The sequence below is a fragment of the Arvicanthis niloticus genome, chromosome X (genome assembly GCF_011762505.2).
Source record: "Arvicanthis niloticus isolate mArvNil1 chromosome X, mArvNil1.pat.X, whole genome shotgun sequence".
Classification (NCBI taxonomy): Eukaryota; Metazoa; Chordata; class Mammalia; order Rodentia; family Muridae; genus Arvicanthis; species Arvicanthis niloticus.
The window spans coordinates 56,856,984-56,876,757 of NC_047679.1; the positions used below are offsets into that span (position 1 = coordinate 56,856,984).

The 19,774-nt window shown below is 40.2% G+C and overlaps 2 long non-coding RNA genes and 1 pseudogene across 4 annotated transcripts in view; 2 read left to right on the top strand and 1 right to left on the bottom strand.

Annotated features, from left to right (window-relative positions):
- Positions 1 to 19,774, top strand: part of LOC117694975 (uncharacterized) — a 34,202-nt gene that overhangs the window by 4,450 nt on the left and 9,978 nt on the right. The gene's annotated exons all lie outside the window — the stretch shown is intronic.
- LOC143435583 (small ribosomal subunit protein eS27 pseudogene) overlaps positions 1 to 19,774 on the top strand; it is a 29,972-nt pseudogene that overhangs the window by 4,302 nt on the left and 5,896 nt on the right. The gene's annotated exons all lie outside the window — the stretch shown is intronic.
- On the bottom strand, positions 1,135 to 19,110 carry LOC117694187 (uncharacterized). Of its 2 annotated transcripts, XR_013106015.1 has the most exons (8): positions 13,957 to 19,109; positions 11,448 to 11,535; positions 11,170 to 11,298; positions 10,248 to 10,458; positions 9,850 to 9,995; positions 9,369 to 9,523; positions 6,556 to 8,621; positions 1,135 to 1,457 (listed from the first exon to the last, which is right to left on the bottom strand). It is a non-coding gene; the product is annotated as an uncharacterized LOC117694187 (long non-coding RNA). The 2 variants fall into 2 exon arrangements; XR_013106014.1 differs by lacking the exon at positions 1,135 to 1,457 and having other exon boundaries at positions 1,982 to 8,621; positions 13,957 to 19,110.

The following is a 19,774-nucleotide window of genomic DNA, read 5'->3' on the forward strand; positions in this document are numbered from 1 at the left end:
GTGGTTGCTGGGAATTGAACTCAGGACCTCTGGAAGAGCAGTCAGTGCTCTTAACTGCTGAGCCATCTCTCCAGCTCAAAGATTTATTATATTTATATGAGCTACACTGTGGCTATCTTCAGACACACCACAAGAGGGCATCAGATCTCATTACAGATGGTTGTGAGCCACCATGTGGTTGCTGGGAATTGAACTCAGGACCTCTGGAAGATCACTCTTAACAGCTAAGCCATCTCTCCAGCCCCAGACAGGTCTTTTAAATAGGGTTTTTTTTTTATTATTATAAATTTGTTGCCTCCCACTCTGACCAACACTCCTTATTCCTTACAAAATGTCTGTCATATTTGCTAGTTTTATTTCATTTAGTGTCTTACAGTTTGCCTGGGACATTAGTGTGACCCTGAGTTTGGAACTATCAGATGCTGGTGGACTCATCAATGTTTGAGTGCCCCATGCTCCAATCCATTAGTTGCCAATAAGTGATAAGGTTTCATGGACTTCTTGGAGTTGGGGCAATGTTTATCTCCCGAAGATGTTAAGATTTAACATAACAGATTCTTGTATCTGCCTCACTGAAACTCACTTGCAGTACCTGTCTGTCTTTCTCTTCTTACCAGTCAGATTGTAGATAGGGCTACATAGTGAGAACCATTAATGTAGGGGGTTAAAACTGAGGTATCTTGTATGATAAAAAGGCTACTGAGTTAGAAATTATGATCTGGAAAGCAGGCTTGGTGGTGCAAGCCTGAAATCCTAACACAGGAAGATCAGGATCTCAGAGTCATTCCGGCTACTTGGGAACTTGGAGGTTAGCTAGTTCTGGCTACATGAAAAAGAAAAGGGAAAATATGGCAGTGAACTTGGTTCATCAACTAAGAGCACTAACTGGTCTTCCGGAGGATCTGAGTTACACCTCTGCCACACACAAGATGGCGTCTGTAACTTCAGTTCCATGGGATCCAACACCCTCTTCTGGCCTACAAGGGTATAACACCCAAACCTAATGCATAGACATATATGTAGACAAAACACTCATACATATAAAAATAAAATTTAAGGAACTAAAATATACAGCACATGTTTTTTTTTTTTAAAAAAAAGCATTTTATTTAACAGCAAACAACCTCCCCATCCCTCCACCCCCCCCATCTCCCCACCCACTCACCCAACCACACACTGACTCATTGTGACATGTTGGTAAGCAACATTTTTAAGTCTTCAAAACACCCAAGAGTCAACATAAGTTCTGTATTCCGCATCAGTTCAAAGTTCAAGTGTCTTCCATTCTGCATCAGTTCCTAAATCCAGGGGTCTTCCATGTGTTTTGATATAGAGCTCGTTTAGTTGGCCGGAAGATGCCAGTCTTTCAACAACAGACTTGTTTACAAGTTCATTTATGTGACCAAAGCAGATGATGGTAGAATGTGCTTAATCGGTAACAATACTGATGGCAGAAACTGTGAAATGAAGGCTTTTAGTTATTTTCCTTTGCACTTTACAGAAAAGCCAGCCCATTCCTACCCATACAAAGGGATATTACTGAATCCAGACAATTCCACAAATTAAAAGCTAGTAACATTTCTGATGCCCAATTGAGTTTTAATGAAAATGGAAAAAAAAAAATTGAACTCCCAGACCTCTTCAACCTGGCTCCACCTACTCTGTCCTTTTTCTTGTCTCCTCTTGTGAATGTGGTGACTGGCTTGCTGAGTAAAGTCTAGATACTTTGAAAGTATGCATGAGCTACAATGAATACAGCAAATTGTGACTTCAGCTTTAAGGGAACTTGGAACTTAGAAGTCACATTGATTAAATTAAGATGGTTCATTCTATCTGACTCAAGGCTTAGCTGATAGCCATTTAGATGAAAATACATTCTCAGAAACATTTATTGATACTAGTTTTGTGGAACTGCATTAAAGTAAAGACTAAGCAGTCACAATTTAGGTCCTGATAAATAAAGGTTTGACCCTTTCCTTCACTCGGCCTCCTGTCCCTCCCTCTGTGAGTGAAAGAAAAACACGAAAGGGTCAAAGCACAGTCTGTCCTCATTGCAGAAGGCATTTTTGGTTTTTTTGAGTTCTTTCGATTTGGTCTTTCATTCCTCCAGTTTTCTGATTGTTTTCAATTTTATTATTCTTATATTTTATACAAGCATGTTAAACTTTGTTTTTTCATCTACTGGCATTATTTTATCATAGCAAGCCACCTTGAGTGTGTATATGTATATTATAGTAAGGAAACTATTTCTAAAATTACTATGTGCTAGTCAGGCAATTCACGTACATTAACATGTAAAAACGTAAAAGGCTGAACACAGACAAAATTGGTCAAAGCCTGCTGCAGCTCAAAAGGCTTGTTTGCCCCAGGATAATGCAAAGGAGCCTAAGATTGTGAAACTTAAGGCTGCTGTCATCCCTCCTGACCAGCAGTGGTCACAAGTCATAGGTAAAATAGGACATAGGCTAGAAAACTGAGTTTCTTTGTGTGGAGGGTTTCTGTAACTTTAGGGTCAGGCTTTATACAAAACCCACTCATTGCAGTGGCCAGAGAAGGTACGAGGATGAGAGCTCACATTACATATTACTTGGGGACTAAGTCGTGCCACTACCCAGAAAGCAAACCCCCAAATCCAGCACTTCCCTGGGAAGCTACACCTATTTGTTTCCATGTCTCAGGAGCCAAGTGAAGGCCTAAGAAAGACATGCAAATACTTGTAGAACAGACGAACAAATAAACAATGAATGAGTGAAAACCTTCCTCCTATATCTAACCTCTGAGACAATTAGAGGCAAGTGTCCTTCAGTCCAGAAAATGTTTGAGCTAATTATTTCTCTTTAATAAAGAACATCTCTCTGCTTTGCGAGGCATCTGTAAGTCACACTTTGGAACAGATGTGTTTCACTTAGCATCTTCTGCAATGTGTGGAACTGAGGATAAAGAACCTCTTTTATTATGTCCACTCTATCAAGCATGCCCATGAGAAGGGGAGCAACTTTTTATTTAACTCTCCTCCATATCTTGCTGTTTTTTTCCCAGCTAAAGCGAGAGCTGTAGTCTCTTATGTGTGACTGCAGTCCCCTCATAAACTACTGAGGTAAAGTACACTTTGGGGTTACATCCCTTAAATGTCTTTGTTCTTTTCAGTACTTAGAACTGCACTTTAGTCACACTTAATTTAAAAGTATGAGTGTGATAGTATTTTCTTATTGCTCACATGACTCTGAGCCAAGCAATGAGCAAATACGTTTGGAATTCTTGATTCATCTTTATTCTCCTTTGAAACACTCTGACGGTAAGAAAAGGAGAATGGGTAATGAATAGTAATAGTAATGAATTATGTAATAGTAATGAATAGTTATGATAATGAATTAAAGGACAGACCTTAAGTCAAGACTCTTATCCTGGCTTCAAGCTAGGCCAATGAGAAAATGACCTTTGGAGCTTCCTTAGTTAGGAAGGTCTCCAGTCTATGTTGAAGGACTCTTGGCCTTTGTTGGTTTTTCAAAATCTCTATGCCAAACCAATCAGTGAGTCTTTTTAGGCCAAACCTATTCAATTCATCAAGCATAGCACCTTCAAGCAAACGTTAAAATATTTACTCAGGGGACTGGAGAGATGGCCCAGTAGTTACGGGCACTGACTGCTCTTCCAGAGGTCTTGAGTTTAATTCCCAGCAACCACATGGTGGCGCACAACCATCTGTAATGGGATCTGGTGCCCTTTTCTGGTGTGTCTCAACACAGTAACAGTGTACTCACATAAAATATATAATTCTTTAAAAAATATTATTCATTCAGTAATTAGATATATTCTACAGGCTGGGTGAGGGTGCGCACATCTATAATCTCAGCACTTGAGGAACTGTGACCGGAGATTCACCAATTAGAACCAGCCTGGGCTATGAGACCATGTCTCCTCAATGATCAGTGATCTATATTAGGTCCACCTCACATTTTAGTTTTAGGACCTAGGTTAGCATATTTTATATAAAATGTTTCATTAGATGTTGTGCTCTGCATGCTTGATCCTTCCAGCCAGTACTTCTAGTTTGAGAGGTTCTGGACCACACTGAGTACGTAGCATCTGATGCTCTGGCCCCTTCCTCTCCTGTTCCCTGATATCCATGCTCTGGGATTACCTGACTCTGGCCCTATATTGTCACACCTTTACTGGCAAGGTGTTTGTAATTCATCTCCAGCAGCAGCATTCAACATTTACGAACTGGATGGAAAAGGTACCTCTCATTGATAAAAGCCCTTTCCATCTCCTCAGTCCCGCCAGCTGGTAAGGAAGTATCCTTCCAGACAGGATAGTCCACTTAGCCCAACATTTAGCACACTGCCTTATACAAATCCATCTTTTCAGTTTTAGTCTAGATCTCACTCCTGTTAGTACCACATAATGCTAGAAAGCAATCTTTGTTTGCTCAACACATAGCACAGTAAAATTATTATTAAGTGGTATTAGGTGGTAAGCATTGTGATTAAATTTCAGCCATTATGAAACTTAGAAAGTAATCACTGCTCATTGATAAAGCCAACAGTTAGGTCCCGGCTTTATAGAACTGTAGACTTCATAAAGCTCCACACAGATCTCTGTTGTGGGTTAATAATAATGGTAATGAATTTTTGTATTTCCAGGTGCCATGTTTGGAGATAAAAGCAAATAGTCATTGCTTACTAGGCAAATATTACATATATGGCAGCTTACAAATTATAAATTAATCTTGTGCATAATTTCTTTAGATACACAGAACATTAAGAATGCTCCTTGCATCCCAGTGCCTAGCAAGGGCACTGTTTTGTAATAAATGATTGCCATTCAGTGTGGTATTCATCAAATGCTGAATGCCTCGTATATTCAGTGTTCCACAGTTATTTATTTTCACAGTATAATAAATGTAACAGAATTTCTAAAGCCTGGAAATTGGCACCAAATAAGAAAATGACTTGTTACATTTATATGGTACCTCAGAGTTCATAAAATGCCAATATACATATTACTCTTAGCTGTGGACACAATGAAATGTAAGTCTGTGTATCTCTCCAGTATCCATGAAAGAGAATATACATATGGTAGATAATATTTAGTCTCTAGGTTTGAGACTGATCTCGTTGCGTTCCCAGGCTGGCCTCAAATTTCTGGGCTCAAGTAGTCCTGCTGCTTCAGCTACCTGAACTCAGAGCATATACTACCACATCCATCTTGTTAACTATACTATTCTTCCCATTGTGGGCCAAAAAATACAATGAAAATTTTGTAGAGACCATGTCTATTTTATAGGCAGCTTTGTTTCTATAGAAAATTTGTCAGGTCTTACTTACACTTCTGAACTGCTTTATAGTTAAGAAAGTACACATGGTCATAACGTGTTCCTCTGTGACCTGGGCAAATGTTCTTGTATTAACATGCCCTCATCCCTGAAGTCTTGACTAACTAAATTAAGCATTGTCGCATTCCTTGTAAATGAACAGTATGGAATGCAAACATTCTTATTTCATGGCAGTTACTCATGAATATTTCATGTACCTAAAACAATACCTGATACATAAGAGGTAGTTAGTATTTATTCATTTGCACACATGGAGCAATTGATAGCTGTAAAATGCTTTATTTAGTATGCATTCTTTCATAAATTTTAGTTCTGTGGTTATATACCTCTTTGTTATCTCCAGTGCTGGACATGGTATTCAGAAATTACAAGGTGATCAGAATAGGGTAATCAATCACCTGCATTTGCTTATTTTGTAGTTAAAAATCAGTTTCCATGTGTTTTCTCTTCTGCTACCTGGTATAATATAACTTACTGAGCCTCAACAAAGCAGCAGAAGAAACACCCTGGCCTTAAGTATATGAATTATTTTTCATTCAAGCCTCATTATGTTTATATGTGTCTTTACAAAGCATGTCTTTACGTGCTATTCCTAGAGCAATCTTTGTGCCTATAGCACGTAGAACTGTAGAGTTCAGCTACTAGGTAATATGTACTACTAGGTAATATGTCATCAACACTGACTTGGAAGTTGCAGTGTGCATCAAGGTTTATTTACACTTCTTGGTTACTTGGTAATATCTTGTTATCTGGAAGTGACCATAGTTAAGCATCACATCCTTAGTAGTCAGCACAAAAAATATGCACAGAGAAGGAAATTAATGTTACTCAGACGTATTCCCTGGCATTTATATCAGGGCTTGATCAAGTACAGGCAATGGGCCAGTGTACCTTTTTTTTTTTTTTTACTGATGTCTTATAGGAAAAACTCATCACATTTTCAGATGCTAACTATGCATGATTGCCAGTGTGCTGTGAGCATGTTACTTTTTCATCTTGTGTCATTTAAGTTAACTTCCCTCTTACAGGTGAAGAAAAAGGCACGATTAAGCCTGTTAAGCAGTCCCCACATTCTCTCATCACTAATCTTAAAGGTGGGTGTTAAAACCCAGGAGTTCCTTTGGTGAAATCCACCAAATTACTCGGCCACTACTATGAACAGAGGGTTCAGACCTCATTCTGACCCCAAACCATTATTATAAATTCCACACCCTGCTCACCTAAGCCCAAAGAAGGAAGGTGATGCTGGCTGGTGCTTCTCAGAAGGTTGGTACATCTGCACATTGCTTGTCTAATTCTTCTCATTGGTCTGGAACAACTCTTCATATTTTCTTTAGGTAGCCTGACATTGGTTTTCCCCTAGCGCCTGATGCTTTCCTTTTCTTGTCAGCCTAGGGCTTCTGAGGTAGGGAAAATGGAAGTACAATATCTGTATGGATGCTTGTTCCTAGGGCAATATCAAAATTCAGACTATATACACTGGCTGGATTTTGTTCTCTGTTTCAAGTGGAGCAGATGTGAAGAGAAATGGAAGTTGTAAAACATCAAAAATTTAACAAATGGCTAAGATCAAGTTTAAAACAGACCTCTTCACAATACTATCAATCTAAAAATGTATTCCTTTATGGGGAATGACAACAATGAAAATTACATCTCAAGCAAAGAAATAGAAAGGGGTGCTGGGGTTAGGGGGTCTCATCTTCAGAATTCCCTTCTTGGTCTTGGGGTTTCTACCCAGAGTTCTGGGCCAAAGGCCTTTATCTCTTAAACATTCTGTCCATATAGGATTAGGTCCTTGGGTCTTATGCTTGGACTTAGCTCAGGTTTTGTGTCTTATGATGTAGTTCTCGGTTCTTAGATGTCACAGGTGTCCTGTAGAAACAATCTCTGTCCTTTGGGTTGTCAGCATTCTGTCCAACTAGCTCAAGATGGGCCATCTCCATATTTTGGTCCTTTTAAGTCTCAAGTCACAAAACATCTGTCTTCCACTTGGGCATTCAGTTCACTTCAGATCCACTTCAATCCTGACTGGACGGAATGATGTCGATTATTTCGCAGGGCAGTCTGGTTGAGGAATGGCTCCACAGGTGACATTCTGGACCTATCAGGAAGGGGCTATGAAGCCCCTCTGTCACACATGACACACATGCACGCACACACACACACATGTACATACACAAAGAAATATCCAAGAGAATACAAGAAAGAGACACAGACTGGTAAAGAAACTGAAATGCTCAAAGTGAACAGAAAGGAAGACAGTAGAAGATAAAAACACAAGCAAACACAAGCAACAGAATGATGCTGGGATAAATCACCAACAGCAAAGAGACACAAATACAAAGGAAGAAAAAAGAGAAAGCGGCCCAATAAAGGCAGGAAGAAAACGTAAACAAGAATGCACTAAAGATAGAAACAGCAGAAAGAAAACTGAAATGCTAAGTCAAAGGACTGACAAACAGAACTCGCACAGAGAAGAACAAGTGGGGTAAGCACAAGAAAAAGAGAGGGGCGCATACAACGTGTGACCCAAAGGCGAGTCATGAAAGGCAGGAGTAAAAGAAGAGCTAAGAGAAATAGCAACCAGATAGAATAAAGAGAGAGCCACAGCTAATCAAGACAAGGCAGACCACACAGGCAGAGAAAGTGCAACAAAGCTCAAAGCTCTGTAAGAAAGACATTTAAGAGAAACATGGGAATAGGTAAGACACACTGCAGACAAAAGACACAACTAAGATACAGATATCAAAAGAGAGAAGACACACACACAAAGCAAGGAAGTAGATTAGATGTAACAAAGAATTAGACACTTAAGGAAGACGCAGTAGATACATAAAACAAGGAAGAGATAGAAACAAACAAGGAAGAAGTAGGTGTAACAAAGGATTAGACACAAGGAAATAGATGCATAAAACAAGGAAGACAGACACACAAAGCAAGGAAGAAATAAATGTAACGAAGGATTACACACACAAGGAAGAAGTAGGTACATAAAGCAAGAAGACAGACACACAAAGCAAGGAATACAAAGCATGGAAGAAATAAATGTAACGAAGAATTACAGACACAAGAAGTAGGTACATAAAGCAAAGAAGACATAGACACACAAAGCAAGGAAGACATAGACACAAAGCATAGAAGAAATAGATATAACAAGAGATAGATACACAAAACAAGCAAGATAGACACAAAGCAAGGAAGAAATAGATAACAAAGAATTGGACACACAGGGCAAGGAAGAGATAGATAACATAAAACAAGAAATAGACACAAAACACAATACACACTAATGGTTGGAAGAAGTAAGCAAGCAAAGACCACCAGAAAGAGGGTAACAAGAAACACAACACAGGGAAGGGCAAAGAAAAAAAGAAAAAACCAATTGCCATTAGTACAGTGAACCAGGCCATCTACACTAACTATTCCCCTACTTATATGATAACTTTAAGGTTTCCTTAACATAGGACCATAGAACAAGCATGTCAACTCTGCCAAATAGCCTACTCATGCAACTCCAGGGCATACACTTTTATTTGCCCGGCACTATACTGAATGCTTTCCATTCATGATTTCATTCTACCCTCACAAATAGACAGGTCTGAGCAGAACTAAATTGGCAAAGGAGTATCACATTTAAACACAGAATGAACATCTCAACATTGGATTAACAACATGGATTAACAACTTCCGTAACAGCAAATGCTATAGGCGGCTGCATATTTAATTGTCAGCTTCGCTCTCTCCTTCTATTTAAGAAAAGGGGCTTGGTTTTTACAAGTCTAATGGCTGCTTCACGGATGGAGATAAGAACTATTTAAGGCTTTCCAGTATTTAAGCAGGGCACCAAGCCAAAAGACTCTTGTAATATAACTGGTAAGCAGATCATAGTTGCTGCTGTGAGGCCAGTTGATAACGTGAAAGCCTGTTTATCTTCCATGAATACATGGCCCTGCCTTGCATTATCACATTAGATCTCTCCACCCAGCACCACCTTTCAGTAAATCTTCAGAGGACTGAAATGCTGGTAACTTACCTCATTCTGCTGCTTTTAAGATGCTGCAGTCAGGCATGTTGATCCTCGAGTCGTATGTAAAGCTGGCTTCCTTTTGTGTGTTTATATTTCTTGATCGTGCTGAAGACGCAGTTTTCTGTGCTGCTTTGAGGAAGGGTAATATTTGGTAGATGGCACTACAAAGAACAAAAGAAGCTGTGTAAATTTCAGGAAAGTGCTAGAACATCTTGGCTCTTTAAGTTCTGCCTAATGACAGATACTTCTGTATTGATTCCAGCCAGGTTTTCATTTGTAGTTAAAGGCATTCATCATCAGTAATGTTAGTGATGGCTCAGTGGTTAAGAGCACTGTTTACTCTTCCAGAGGTCCTGAGTTCAATTCCGAGCAACCACAAGGTGGCTCACAACCATCTGTAATGGGATCAGGTGCCCTCTTCTGGTGTGTCTGAAGATACTGGCAATGTACTCATATAAATAGATAGGTAGGTAGATAAGCTACTCACTTGTGTAGTATATCCCATGGACAGTGCATCTTGAAGTATGTAAACAGCTGGCAAAGTTCTCTTAGCTTCCGGGGAGATTTTGAGAAGCAAATAGAACAGAATGGCTTCCTCGTGAGGTCAGCGCCACTATTGCGCCAGCTTTTCTCCTAGAAGAAACATTTGCACTGTTTAGTTACATTTCCGTACTACATTGTGAACGTCTACCCTATACTTTCACAGCCTTACAGAGAGATACTTCCCTGGTAGTCAGGAAGCTATTCTTATCAAAGCTATTCTTATCAATTTGATAAATTGATACTATAAATTGATAATTTATATATATGTATAACTGAAGTAAAAGGCTGACTATAATGGAAAAGAAGATCAAAATTAAAATCACACTGTTCCAGCAAACTTACCTATTTTGATGTAGGGTAGCTGTCTTTGAGCCTTTGTCTTCCTTGCTGGTTTCAGGAAGGTGTCTCACTGAAATCTGGACTAGGCCTGTTGCCCAGTGGTGGTGAGCTACTCCCCTGGAGGATCCTCGTGCCCCATCTCCACCTAGGGATCATCAAAGGGAATAGGTCACCAGCACTGCAGAGCAACAAGCCCAGACTTCTGGGGGGAAATCTGGAAAAGAGGTGAAAGAAAAACAAATTATTAAAATCAAGAACACTGGGGAAATTGTCTGATTATGTAGTAACCAGCAGTTGTGTTAAATCATGTAGGCTGTGGTGGTGGGGCTTAAGAGAATGGACTCTTACAGATTTATAGATCTTAATGTTAATGTAGAGACATGAGAATTGCTCTTTCTGGCTTTAGATTATAGATTGTTAAAGCCCTTGTACATTCAAATACACTGGAAACCAAAGGTTTAAGCAAATGAGAATCATTTCCTTCTTTTAATTTGTGCTTTAAGTAATGCCATGGCAGAGCACTGACAAAGTGAATAGAATTGTGTTTGGCTCAATGCTTATGGTGCGTCTGTCCCTAGCAACTGGTGTAGGGTTGGACCTCCAAGTTCGAGGATATTCAGAGACCAGAATTAGGACAGGCCTACAGAAGGTGATAACAGCTATATCTACTCTATCAAGTACAAAGGGTGCCAGAAACTAGCCTTCCTCTGATCTTTTAGGCATTTCAAAGCAGAAATGTTACAGATTTGAGTTGGTCATAGAATGATGGGAATGATTCCAAAGCCTAATCAGAAGGCAAGTGTCTCATTGGTTAACTGACTATGCCAGGAGACCCGGAGTGCTTTATTGATTTGCCTCTCTCATTCTCTGATGAACTGGAGATCAAATAGACAGAAACCCCCAAATAGGAAATTCTCCAAAGTACCTTTGTTTTCTCCATGTGGCCTACAAGCTTTTGTTCAGATTAGCGAGGACCTGACAGGAAGAACCACTGAGATGGAATGAAGCCTGTATCCGCTGCTGGCAGTCTTTGAGTCTCATGTAGGGATTGTTCCTGTGGAGAAAGACAAGATTCTCATTAGACTATAAAAACTGTTGAGAAAAATCCACATGGTAAAACAATGAGGTATCTAGGAAGTATAACCTGACGCATTAGACCTAGAAGGGCAGAGACTCCCTCAGCCAACCAAGTAACAGGAGTACCTTTAGGTGCTCTCCAGCATTCTTCACTCCTCTAAATCCAAGCAATCCTTCTTGAGGCATGGGCACAAAACCAACTTCATATTCATCCCTGGAAAACAAATGATAGTTATGTCAAATTATACAACTGATAATACAGTATTCATATGCACAGGCCAATGTTTCTTGAATTGGTAAGAACCAATTGATGGTAAGAACTCAGGTTGTGGATATGTTGTTATGGATCCCCTAGTTGTGAAAAAAGTCTTCGAAATTGATAGAATGTCTACATTTCAAAAGCCTTTCATTTCTTTAAGTACTCTACCTGCAAGTATGCCTGTGTTCCACAAGAGGGCACCAGATCTCACCATAGATGGCAATGAGCCACCACTGTGGTTGCTGGGAATTGAACTCAGGTCCTCTGGAAGAGCAGGCAGTGCCATCTCTACAGCCCTCTTCTTAAGTGAGCTTTATCCTTTCCTGTTTAAAATTTCCTGATGACTACACACATAGCCATCTTCTCCTGAGATGAGCCAGAGGATAGGCAGAAGAGTTTCACTAAACTGGGAGAGCAGGACACAGGTTGGGCAGTGGTTAGGTTATATGGCATAACCTGGTCTGGTTATGCCAGAGGGTTGGCAAAATCCACTACCTCCACTTCCCACCATTTAATGAAGGTTCAAATTCAAATTCACTTGTTTTACAGGATTCTTTGTTTACAAACTCCTAAGTCTGGGTCAAGCCCTTGGACAGTTTATGAGAAGGCTCATTCTTAATGTAATCCAGGCAGCCTGAAGACGCTGGCTTTCCATTCCATGATTACTGACAGTGAGGGCTGCTGGGTCAGGGCACGATTTGGGGGAACTCTCTGTATACCATCAATCATGGGGACCAAAGATGGCCTCTACATCCTTAGTTTTGTGGGATGATGCATCCATTTGGACATCTCAATCATAGACAAGGACATGTTCCATATGTCCTACTACATGAAGTAGCGTGTACCTTACGGTATCATTGAGGTCATGTAGTACTAGGTTGCCTTGAAGGAATTGGCCCTGATTAATGAGCTGCCTGCTCACACAACCCTGGTCGTTTAATAGGGCACTTGTCAGTGATAGTGGGTTTACTGTGAATACCAGCAGTACCAGCTTCCTCTGGGCCACTAACTGGAGTCTGAGTCCTAACCTCTATTTAGGTTCATAGGAGCCAAGCTGAAAGCTCTGGGTGCCTAGGCAAGCCTGGGGGGGGGGGAGGGGTTCAATCTGCAAGTGTTGGGGTTTCCAAGGGTGCTAAGATGAGTCAGAAGCTCTAGCTGTCTTGTGTTAGTGCTCCAAATATATTCTTTAGCATCTCAGAAACCTTTGTTCCTTACATGTGTTTTCTTTTACAACAATGGTCCTCGTTTCTTAAAAGACCCAATAGCTCTAGATGCATTATCACCTAGTCAGCCAAACAATGCTAAGCTTTTTGAGTGTTGGAAACATGCTGCGAAGGAATTTACCTGGGACTTAAAATGGTTAAAGTATTAGCGCCATTTGCATGTACAGAGACAAAAGACAAATGCAAAAATGTTAAGTGTTCCGGACAAGGATGTTTTTTCAGCTAGACCTTTTTCTACACAGGAGTCCAGTGTTTGTTGTTTTAACTTAAAGTACCTGTTGAAAAGTGCTGGCAGGGGTCCAGCGTGGCACTTGCCTTTAATTCCAGCACTCTAAGCAGAAGGCAGAGGCCGGTGGATCTCTTGAGTTTGAGGCCAGCCTTATCTACAGTTCCACCAGGGCTACACAGAGAAACCCTGTGACAAAACAAAACAGAAAAGGAAACAAATTAACTGATTAATTAATAAAAAAAGAAAAATGAGCAAGGAGGATAAAGTAATCCATAGTAAAATTTGTTCATAAAACTTATCCTTCTTCGTTGCCTTTTTGGTAAAAAGATTGTAAGCTAAAAAGTTCTGAGCAGTTAGAGCCGTCCCATGGTCTGTTCTGGGCAGAGAAATGCAGTAAAAATGGTTAAAAGAACGAAATTATTAAATTTATATTCCCAATTCCTAAACTTAATTCACAAGCGCATCCCTTGCTACCCTTGGCTTATAGCCAAGCATAATGGATGGGATCTTTTACTCTTAATATTCTTTCCGTGATTCCAGGAGGTAAAAATAGGTGGCATTCAAATAAACCAACCAGACTACCCAGATGGTACTACCAGTAGTCTGGATCAACAGGGCAAAGTAAGCACACTGCCCTCTTTAAGAAGGAAATTTCAACCCCAGTAGACTTCCTAAAATACTAACAATTTACACAAGACAGTACTTCAATTTCAAGGAGGAAATTTTGTAAGATATCATTGCCTCTTATTTCAGTGTACCCTGGCATAATAAGGCTGGGTACACAATGTAAATTCTACAGTTTCATTGGCATACTATGTATTCTACATGTATAAGTCAAGAAGAGCTACTGACTTTTCAGTGGGTGGCACAGAAAGAAACTCGAATGGGAAAAAGATTGTTTAGTAGCTACAAGGTAGTACTTACTGTAGTCTAAGCAGCCAGAGTCTGATGTGACTGAGGAGCACTAGTTCAACCTGGAGCAGGAGCTGGATGAGTTGCTTGGCATCCTTCTCAGAACATCATTTTTCAGTGATGTTGGAGAACTATTGTTGTGATGACTCTTTTCATCAGCAATGTCGTTAAACACTCAGCAGCGGGATGGCAAGATAGCTCGGAGGGTAAAGGCACTTGCTGCCAAGCCTGATGATCTGAGTTTGATCTCCAGGACCCACAAGATAGACGAACTAGTTTCCACTGTTGTCTGATCACCATGTGAATGAATGAATACTCGCAGAAACATGCATGCACACCACACACACACACACACACACTCCTACACAATAGCTTTTTAAAAAGACCTTAAGTACTCGGCGGCCGCAAAACACCCTTCACACTAGAGAAAGCTCTTTTCTTAGTAGGCAGATCTCTCCTTATAAGTGTACATTTTAAAGGAATGATTATATCCTCACATATTTTAAAATGTAAAGTGGGGAAACAGGTTCCATTGTCTCTAAAATAAGTTCCCACTTTAGGGTGGTTCTGTTCAAGCTACTTCAAATTATTGCCAGAATTTAATGGTGGATAGAATGAATAAATTAAACATGTTGGCCTATAGTTTTCAAAGGCAACTTGACATGTTCTCAAATTTAATCCATCCACAGCCACCTTTTAAAAATAAGTAGGGGCTGGTGATCAATATGTCAGACAAAATAGAAAGACTTGGATCGTCTTCCTAAAAGTTATTTATACTAAAGGCCACACAAAGATTGATTTTTTTTTTTTGTTTTTTAAACTTGTAGTATGGACCAAGCAAGATACTTGGCTTAAACATTCTGCAATAGTTGCAGTGATCTATCCACAGACTCACCACCCTCAGTACACTGAGAGACACTGCTTAATCAGATACATAATATAAATGGCTATTTTTACTTCAGAAAAGCTAATAATCACACAATCCACCTTGCAATCCAAATGCCGCGCTTAAGGAATAAAGCTATCAATAACTTTTCTGGCATTTGGTACTGTACAGTAGCAATGTACAAAAAACGAGTTTAAAGTTTCTTAAGCAGGCAGTTGGCTCCTAGAGGAAGAATGGAGAAAAGTGGTAAACTTCCTTCTCTGGGAGAGATTTTTTTGGTTCATTCTGTAAAGGAAAGCCCCAAATAAAAGGTGGCAATCCAACTCCCTGAGCTATTTGCCTGCAACACCTTGCATAATAAAGGTAGGAAAGAATGGTTCCTGGCCATAGAATGTGCCAGCAATTGGAATTGGAGTAATTTAGAAATGCAAGTTAAAGAGTGAAGGCTCATCCACCTAGTCTTGGCCTGCTTTTGCTATTCAGTGTATAAACACATCAGAGTTTATTAATGACACATAGGGTGTTTTGGATCATTAACATTACCCAGAATAATGCAAGAAGTAGAGATATCTCTGTTCATTGGGACCAAGGAGAAGGTTACTGAAACACTGCAGCCACATGAAGTGAGAAAACTGATGGCTTCTGGGGTTGTTGACTTTAAGTCAAGAAGGGCTTTGCCCAGTCAACACTGTCCAAACAAAGAGGCAAAAGGGGATGGAGTGATGGGCACAAACTCTTCCTTAATGATGGGTTTGTGAGAATTAATAATCCAGAAGAGTGGTCAATGGACAAACTAGGGGCTGGACAAAGGAAGATAATATAAAGTGAGATTGTGACTATTTAGGATTTTATATATTAAAGCAATACAAAGGGTTGAAATATGGGTCATTGTTGGGTGTACATATTGCTGTATTTTACTTTATCAATGGGAAACTAGGAGGGGATTTGCTCAACAAGTCAGAACAGAAAATAAACCATCGAGAATTGCCATTGTGCTCATTAATAGTCCCAAAATAAGTTTAAGGAAGAAAGCAAGCCAGTCATCAGAATCAGTGTGCTCATTGAAAGTCCCAGGTATTTTAGGTGGCTCGGCAACCTCTGCAGTAATGTAAAGGGGGATTATGAGGACATAGTATTCTAGGCATCTATAGTTATAAATATTCATACTAACAATTCTGGAGCTTAGTTAGTAGCCTTGATGGTATGCAAAGAGAGCACACAGGTCGTTGACAGTTTTGCACCGTAATCATCCACAGGCTGAGGTTATAAATAGTTACTACTCCTCAGCAGCTCCAGTCAAAAGGTAGGCATTTCAAAACCTTTTCTGCTATACAGGTCCATATGTGTAAGGATCCATATTAATATTGACAAGAGAAGTGCTCAGAAATAATTAACGTGCCTCTGGTGTCAAAGGAATACAAGGATGTAAAATCCTCCTCCAAAGGTAATGATGGACAACTGCATTAATGCACTTAAGTCCAAATGAAGAGCATCTTGTAAAAAACCTCTTTCTGCTTTAAGGCAGGAAAGAGGGTACAGTAGTTCTCATAGAAGTGCTTAAGCATTGTTCGTGTGAACTTTCCAAATGAAAGTGACACTTCCTGAAGTGATAAGGAAGTGAGTAGGATCCTTTTCTAGTGCACAGAGCAGGAGGTAGTGCATATGTATACATATAATATAGGATAACAGTCCAAAGGAATGCAGCCTTGGTTGATCAGCATACCCTGATATACTGCAAGTGAAAGGTGAAGGACCATGACCTTTGTCTACTGGCAAAGACAAAGGAAAATCCACTGTACATTAATGGTCCACTGGCAGGGACCTTGGGATAAGAAGTATCCCCTGCAGAAGTGCATAAGAGATACAATGGTCCTAAAAGCAATAAGGTTGTAGATAACTGTAATTTTGTACATTAACTACCCAAGTATTTTTATTAAAATGAATCATGTCCCTGTTATGTACATTAATGTTCTAGGGACATCGCGTGATCAATTAAAACCACACCCTTTACGCAAATATTAAGACCTTAAAGTACAATCCTGGAAATTAAAGAGTGGAAAGGAGGGATATCCTTATCCAATGTCCAGGAAGATGAAGCCAAAAGATTAGTGACCCTTGCTGTACTGCAAAGGGTTTGAGAGTAGGATTATATCCAAATGGAATGAGACGTGTGCAGTGAATGCACACTAATACACAAGGTATATGCTTGTGGCCATTACAGTTTTATGCTGTTCAAACATAAGGGTCTTTGACAATGTGCATTCCCTGCTGAAAGGGAAAGGGCAGGGAGTGATTCCCGTCTGTAGTGAACAGAAAAGGACAACTACAATCAGTCATTATTAGCAAGCCACAAAATGAGACCTCATAGGTCAACATCATTTCTGTACTTCAAAGTGAGAGTAAAGCTGATTTTAGTAAAATTGCCAGTTTGAACATAAATAGTTTAAGAAACCGAGGTCTCAAGTGAACAGCACACACACAGCTCCATAAAGCAAGGAGGGTGTGAATGGTCAGAGACAGAAGTCTTACCTTGAAGGACCATTGACAGTATTGGAATCATTCAATCTATAGTCTCATGAAAGAGGCTTTATATTAGTGGGCCCCTTTGCTTTGATGAGTACAGGAGTCTTGATCTAAAAGGCACACCTGTGGACATGAGAATGTATACAAGACAGTTAACACTGTGCACATTTCCTATGTTAAGGATCTTAAGTACCGGACACCTCCTGCTGCAATACAAATAAGGTAAGGTCTTTACCAGATGCATACAGAGAAATGAAGCATGCACATTCATAATGTGAGAGACTGCAGGGCATAGTGGTAGAAACCAGTTATGCTAACACTTGTGAAGCACAGGCTAGATCCTGAGCTCAAGGCCATCCTGGACTATGTATATATACATACTAAGTTCCAGACCAGCCTGGAAATTAAAAACAGAACATATTGAATCTGACTTCAAAGATCTTCTTGAATATAAACGAAATGAATTAGTTTGGTTTCTTTATCCATTGCTTAGGAAGAAAGACAAATGCAGCTGTGCACACAAAAACAGGCATAAGTGTTTACAGGTGCCAATGCCTGTACTGTAATTCCCATAACTGGGACTGAGAAGTAGGAGGATTGAGTGCCTGCCCAATACAGGCCACATAAGACTGTTCTCTCAAACCACCACATGGTGGGGCTGTAGCTCTATGACAATGCTTTACTAGCATGCCCAAGGCTCTAGGTTTGATCCCCAGCACAGCAAAAAGACCAGTGGTCTTATAGGTTGGCACCCTTTATTGTCACCCATTAGGGTATGAGAATATGGGATCTTGGTTAGTAATAGAAGGAAACTTGGGCAACTGCAGCTTTGAGGCACGTAAAGAGGCTTTACATAATCAGCACCCTCTTTCCATAAAGCAAAGGTAGTATTAGGACCTTGAGAAGATTCTGTTCCTAGTCAGGCATAGCCACATAAACTGTCCCAGTGCTGAGGGTTTTGGCTGAATAAGGGGAGCCTGCGAGGCTAGTATTCAATAATCTGAACAAGTGAATGCATTTCCATCAGTTAAAAAGATGGGACTTGGGATGATAGCACCTGTGCCAGCATGCAAACAGTATATAGTGTACCCCCTTTAATGGTCAATGCCTTGAGAATTGGGATTGAGCACCTTAACAGAGGCTGTGTTTGCCCCTTTCTTAAATGCACATGGTCTAATCCAGTGGGTAAATTATGGACAGAATTATTCAGTGCAAAGAGTGCTCAAGACGATATATGAGAAAAGATGACTAAGCACTGCTCAAAAACTTGGGACTGTGACTACTACAGCAATGACAAAATGGTTTTCCCTTCCTTAAGGAAGGAGACTTAAGAGATGATACCTCTATGGCAATTCTCTGATATAAAACTCTTGTTCGCTTGATGTGTCTTAATTAACATGAGGGACAAGAGTTCTTTGTTTACTTGTCCATGGAAAAGTAAAGTAGGACTGTATGCAAAGTGAAATTCGTCACTTAGGAAGTCAGCATGGAGGGGGCATAGATTGGATATCTCAGTCTTACAGGTTGAGTAATGAGCACTGCATTTTAGCAATAGGAATGATGCATTAAGTGAAATTCGTGACTCAGGAAGTCAGCATGGCGGGGTATAGAAAGGATATCTCAGTCTTATAGGCTGATTAATAGGCACTGCATTTTAGCACTGAATCAATGAAGATTGGAATTTCTCTAGACAGAAGTGGACTGGGGATAGGTCTGAGAGAATCTGGGCCTGGGGCTAGGATTGGGCTGGGGCAGGGCTGGGCTGGGCTGGGCTGGGTTGGGTGGGGCAGGGTTGGGGGCTGGAGCTGGGGCTGGGGCTGGGGCTGGGGCTGGGGCTGGGGCTGGGGCTGGGGCTGGGGCTGGGGCTGGGCCTGGGGCTGGGCCTGGGGCTGGGGTTGGGGTTGGGGTTGGGGTTGGGGCTGGGGCAGCAATAGCAGTAACAATATTTGCTGAGTCTGATGCCATAAAGGCAAGAAAACACAGAAAGTTGAAATGTAGGCATTAATATTACTATTAACGCCTGATGAGTCTGATAGAGGACACAGCACTACAATTTAAGGCTCTTGCTGACAAGTAAAGCCATTAGTCAATATAGCATCAAGGATAGCAACAAAAGCAAAGCCTGGACTGGTATAGAGCTTCAAATACTCCTTCTGATATCCAGTCAAAATGTTAACTTTATGTTAACAATATCTGTGTCATAAGACTCAAAAGTCTTAAGAGTAGTTCAATAGATGAGATTGAAAGTACATTTAAGTGCCAAATAATTTGAGTATCATCTGCCAAAAAAATTATCGAAAACTTTAAAGGACTCCACAGTAACAATTCACTAATTAAAATGAATTCTACAAGTAAGGAAAGCTCCTAAATACATTTTTAAAATAATCACTTCAGTCTTAAATTCAAATAGTAGCAAACCAC